The sequence below is a fragment of the Chrysochloris asiatica genome, unplaced genomic scaffold (genome assembly GCF_000296735.1).
Source record: "Chrysochloris asiatica unplaced genomic scaffold, ChrAsi1.0 scaffold00138, whole genome shotgun sequence".
In the NCBI taxonomy this organism is placed as follows: Eukaryota; Metazoa; Chordata; class Mammalia; order Afrosoricida; family Chrysochloridae; genus Chrysochloris; species Chrysochloris asiatica.
This window is the reverse complement of record NW_006408656.1, coordinates 3,908,313-3,914,164: the sequence shown is the minus strand read 5'-3', so window position 1 is coordinate 3,914,164 and position 5,852 is coordinate 3,908,313. Positions and strand designations below refer to the sequence as shown.

At 43.0% G+C, this 5,852-nt stretch overlaps 1 pseudogene; it reads right to left on the bottom strand.

Annotated features, from left to right (window-relative positions):
- Positions 1 to 249: 249 nt before the first annotated feature.
- LOC102824888 lies at positions 250 to 947 on the bottom strand (annotated as a pseudogene).
- Between the last annotated feature and the right edge of the window lie 4,905 nt (positions 948 to 5,852).

Genomic DNA, 5,852 nt, shown 5'->3' with positions numbered 1-5,852 from the left:
GGAAACTCAATAATCAGAGGCTGCATTGCATTTAAAGGCTGAACACTGGCTGTATACAGAAGGGAAAGCACTTGGATTAGAAATACTTCACATGCTCCTGAATTCTCTTTCATTATGGCAACATTCAGTGGCTTACTATCTGACACTTAAAATAATGTTAAATCTTTATCCTTTAGTTTCCAGTGATGTACAATGCAGTAATAATGCCTCTGGTTATCAAATTCTTGGACAACAGAGAAATCTGATGTTCTAGCTGAAATCTGGCCACCCAAGAAGTGCACCAACTGCTCCAAAGTATCCCTCATGCTCTAGGAACAAAGCTTTCAGTTGACCCTTTGACCAATAATCCAGTGCCTATGACAAAAGTTTCATTGAGAGCATACTGACAGTAAAAATATCCCAACAAAGACAATTCTGTTTTATTGTCTCATTAACAGCCCACATCGGTGCCACAGACCCAAGATTATTGTGATAGTAACTAAAGTTGCTCTTGCCAGATCTTTTTTAACAGATGCTTGTTTGTCCTTGTAAATCATATTCCCAAAACTAGATGCTACAGCCCAAGCTGAGAGACCAAATCTTTCATAATCTGTTCCATAAATATCAAGGACCAGTTTATCTGCTTGGGTACTGTTACCTTTGGATGCTATTTCACAGCCTGTCAGTAAACTACATAAACCTACGAAGGAGGCTCGTTTATAGTTGTCCTTAGAATGGACTGATAAAATATTGACTCCTGAACCAATGTTCACTACCAGTAGTGGATAAGGATCATCCAAGTTAAAAGGCATCTTTTGACATCATTCAGGTTCATAGGCATTAGTAAAATCATCGCAATCTGCTTGTCCATTGAAACGGACAGAATCTATATAGAGCAAGCGCTTTACAAGGCAGTCAAGTTCATCCAGTTTGTGAAGGTGGAGGTTTCCAATAAGGTTTCTTGGCATCCTTGATCTTCATGGTGTTGGGCAGAGAGGCGAGGCGCAGCCTCAGGTGCCATGAACCGCAGGCAGTAGCGGCAGCTCTGGAGGTGGCAGGGCTGCATGTTTACAGCCCTGGCTGGTTCCTTCTCTCAGGCCAGGTGGGCCTGCCTAGGCGACGCCCGGCCCGCCCCTGCCACAGCCACCTCCACTGCACATGATGAGAGCACCCCTTGCTCCATTCACAGGCAACTAATGGGTATTATAGTTCTCCGAGTTGTAAGTCCCATCATACACTTTAAACAAATTTCTACTTACTTTATGGAGTCCTGGTTTGGCGCTGTGGGTTAATGCGCTGGACTGCAAAGTATGTTTGAACTGCAAGGTTGACTGTTCAAGTTCACCAGCTGCTCCTCGGAAACCCATGCAGGATCTCCACGGGTCGGAACCGACTCGACAGCACTTAACAACAGCAACAACTTACTTTATAGAAGTAAATACTTATCAGGGAGCTTTTCATATGCATTAGGGGGTCCCTGGGTGGCACAAATAGTTAATTGCTCAACTAATAGCGAAAAGACTGGATATCCACCATGAGGTTCCTCAGAAAACATCCCTAGAGAGCTGTTCCTAAAAGGGCCTTGAAAACACCATGGAGCAGCTCTACTCTGCACACGGGCACCATAGTCAGGATGAACTCCATGAATATTAACAACCACAATGGCCATATGAGTTATGATGTCTACAACTGAAGTGAGGAGAGTGAGAGTGGGGATAAGGAATGAAGGTAACAAATAGATAAAAGAGGAAGGGACTTCTGTGAACAAATGATGACAGTATACAAGGAACTGGAGAGTATCTTGGGCTCAGTTCTCTGTCTCTGAGATTCACAGGAGCAACTGGAAATACAATAAAGAAAGTGAGAAGAATTTAGGAGATGAGTTAGGTAACTCCATGGGACCAATTGGAGGACTGGGCTTCTGATATCCTCAGCTGAGTGGTTGTTGCCTGCATAGGAGTGTCTTGGCAGCAGGCTTGTAGAAAGATAAAGTTGTTAGGGATGGATGGGAGGAAGGAAGGCTGGCACAGGATGTCAGCAAATGGGGTGGCAGCTGAAGATGACCCAAGGGAGAGGTACACCACAAGATGCTGACCACATGGAGAAAAGCCACTGAAGAATGACAGATCCAGGCAGGGGGGAAGCCACTGTGTTGATCAACCTGGGAAGGCTTCTTGTAGGAAATGGGCTTTCCCAGATGGTGGCACTGGATGCTTTGTGATGCCAGGCTCAGGCGCCCTCTAGTGGGTAGAGCTCTGCAGTTGACTTTTCCGGGACCATCTCTTCTAAGGCATCTCTGAAGCAAAGCAGTGACTCACCCAGCCCACTGAGATGATCTGAGCCACAGAGCTCAAAAAACAAACAGGAAGAATCACTTGGCCCAGAAATGTATAATTGCCTCTCTCCTATTTTCTTTTAAGGAATCAGGGTGATGCAGTGGCTAAAGCGCTCAGCTGCTCAACAGGTCTGTGGCTTGAATCCACCAGTACTCTGTGGACAATAGATGTGTCAGTCTTTGAGAAAGATGTGATAGTCAGCTTCTGTAGAGATTTAAAGCCTTGGAAACAGTTCTCCATAGTGTAGGATCACTATGGGTCAGAATCAACAATGAGTTTAGGTATCTTCTTTCAGGACTTCACAGAGCTGCCTCAAACCTACATGGTGTTCATTTCATTTTTCAGACAAAAATTCTGTCCATTCTCCATATGTCCCTGTCTCATCTTCACAGCAGCTCAAAAACTAGGGGTAGCATGCATTGTCACATGACATCAAGACACAGTGCTTCATTCATTGTCACATGACACTGAGACATGTACAGCCTGTACAATGTAGCCTGACCTGTACAATGACCCTGAGTTTATTTTACACCCAAGACCTATTGAGATGAGTAAAATAACTGCAACCCACCAAAAATGCAAGATCAGTTCTATTTCCAAGTAGACATTGATTTGAGATGCTTGTGGAACCCCCAGTTGAAAAGAACAGCAAAATTTACCATTTATTGAACATGTAGAAGGTGCCACTGACTATGCTAAATGCACTGTCAGATGATCTAATTCCCTGCTCTCAGAAAGCCCAGGATGGATGCCTTGAAGCTTTGGGCTGGTTTCTTTTTTGTACAGGGAGGCCATGATGGTGACTCTGCTGCTCAGGGAAGGGCAGTTGGCTTGCTCTGTGCCACTCTGTCATCTTTTATTGGTAGTATTATGACTCATAAAATCCTGGAGTTAGAAAATCCAAAGGGAAGAACATGCTCAGCATTTTTCAAGCTGAAAGAAATGCAGAAAAAACTTAGTCCTTGACTTGCAATATTGAAGGATTCTATGGGTAAAATGCTGAATGATGCAGAAAGCATCAAAAGAAGATGGAAGGAATACACAGAGTCACTGTATCAACAAGAAATGGTTGGTGTTCAACCATTTTCAAGAAGTAGCATATGATCAAGAGCCGATGGTACTGAAGGAAGAAGTCCAAAGTACACTGAAGGCATTGGCTCCAGGAATTGATGGACTGCAGATTGAAATCTTTCAACAAACTGATGCATCTCTGGAGGCACTCACTCATCTATGACAAGAAATTTGGAAGAAAGCTACCTGGCCAACTGATTGAAAGAGATCCATATTTGTGCCCATTCCAAAAAGAGATGACCCAACAGGATTCAAAAACCATTGGACAATATCATTAATATCACATATAAGTAAAATTTTGCTAAAGATAATTAAAAAAAACGGCTGCAACAGTACATTGACAGGGAACTGCCAGCTGTTCAAATAGGATTCAGAAGAAGATGTGGAACAAGAAGTATCACTGCTGACACCAGAAGAATCTTGGCTGAAAGCAGGGAATACCAGAAAGATGCTTACCTGTGCTGTATTGGCTACACAAAGGTTTTCAATAGTGTAGATCATGCCAGGCTACGGACAACATTGTGGAGAATGAGTATTCTGGAACAGTTAATTGTGCTCTTGAGGAATCTATACATAGATCAAAAGACAGTCGTTCAAATAGAACAAGGGGACAGTGGATGGTTTAAAATTAGGAAAGGTGTGTGCCAGGATTGTATTCTATCACCATACTTATTCAATCTGTATGCTGAGCAAATAATCTGAGAAGCCGGATTATATAAAGAAGAATGTGGCATCTTGATTGAAGAAACACTCATTAACAGCCTGTGACATGCAGATGATACAACCTTGCTTGCTGAAAGCAAAGAAGACTTTGCTCATGAATATTTACTTATGAAGATCAAAGTCGTCATTATGGGTTGAATCTCAATGTAAAGAAAACAAAAATCCTCACCTCTGTACCAATAAATAACATCCATATAAATGGAGAAAAGATTGAAGTTGTTCAAGACTTCCTTTTGCTTGGATCAACACTTACAGAAACATCAATCAAGAAATCAAATGATACACTGTGTTAGACAAATCTGCTGCACAAGATCGCTTTAAAGTGTTAAAGAACAAAGATGTCAGTTTGAGGACTAAGGTGTGCCTGACCCAAGCCATGGCATTTTCAGTAACCTCATATGCATGTGAAAATTGGGCAGTGAATAACTGTAGAAGAATTGATGCATTTGAGTTATGGTGTTAGAGGAGAATACTAAAATTACCATGGACTGCCAAAAGAACAAACAGATCTGTGCTGGAAGAATTGCAGCCAGAATGCTCCTTGGAAGCCAGGAGCTCTCTGGCTTCTCATACTTCAGCTATATTATAGGAGGGGCCAGTCCCTGAAAAAGAATATCATGTTTGATGAAGAGGAGGGTCAGCGAAAAATGTTGTGCATAAGGTTGTTACGAGTCAGTACTGACTGGATGGCACCTAACAACACCTAACAATGACTCATGATTGACCACATGTATTAGAGTAGAACTGTTCTAGATGGTTTCCTGGGGGTTCTGGTGTGGTGCTATAGGATAAGTACTGTACTGCTAATTGCAAGGTCGGTACTTCAAACCCACCAGCTGGTCCTTGGAACCCTATACAGAATTGCTATGAATTGGAACTGATTTGATAATAACAATAAATCTTTACAGAAGCAGATCATCAGGCTTTTCTTCAGTTCCACTGTCAGGTGAGTTCGAACTGCCAACCTTTTGGTTTGTAGCCAAGTGCAAACTATTTGTACCAGGTCCATCTGCCATCCTCCTACCCATCAATTCACCCATCACTATCCACTTCAATCTGTCTCCCTTCTACCCCTTGTCACTATCAGATGAAAATTCTTGATTGACAACAAGGTTAAGTCCAAACTCCTAGAGATGATACCCAGGTCTTCACATGCTCTCCTGACTGTTTTCCCCTCACTTCTCATCACTCCTAAGGGAGCACCCTGGGTCCCAGTCAAGCCTCACTAGATGCACTTCCCTGAGGGTGCCTCTCCAATGCCTTTGAACCTTTGTGCACATTCTGCCCTGCATTTGGGATGGGGCCACTGCCTCTTAGCAGAGCCAGGCATCTTTGCACATCTCTGTCACACTGCTTAGTAGATGTTTGCTTTTCCATTTTGCCCACTAGCCACTAAACTGTGAGTCATTTGAGGCAGGGACTAGTTCTTGCCCACTTTTGTGGCACTAGCATTTATCAAACTGACTCGTCTGTCAGTTTGTCGTACTATGGTGGCTTGTGAGTTGCTGTGATTCTGAAAGCTATGCTAAATAACAGCAGGGTCACCCATTGTGGACAGATTTCAGATGAGCTTCCAGATGAAGACAGACTAGGAAGAAGGAGTGATGAACTACTTCTGAATATTTAGTCACTGAAAACCTTAGGAATAGCAGAGAAACACTGTCAGATATAGTGCTGGAAAATGAGCCCCTCCGGTTGGAAGGCACTCAAAAGGTGACTGCGGAAGAGCTGACTCCTCAAAGT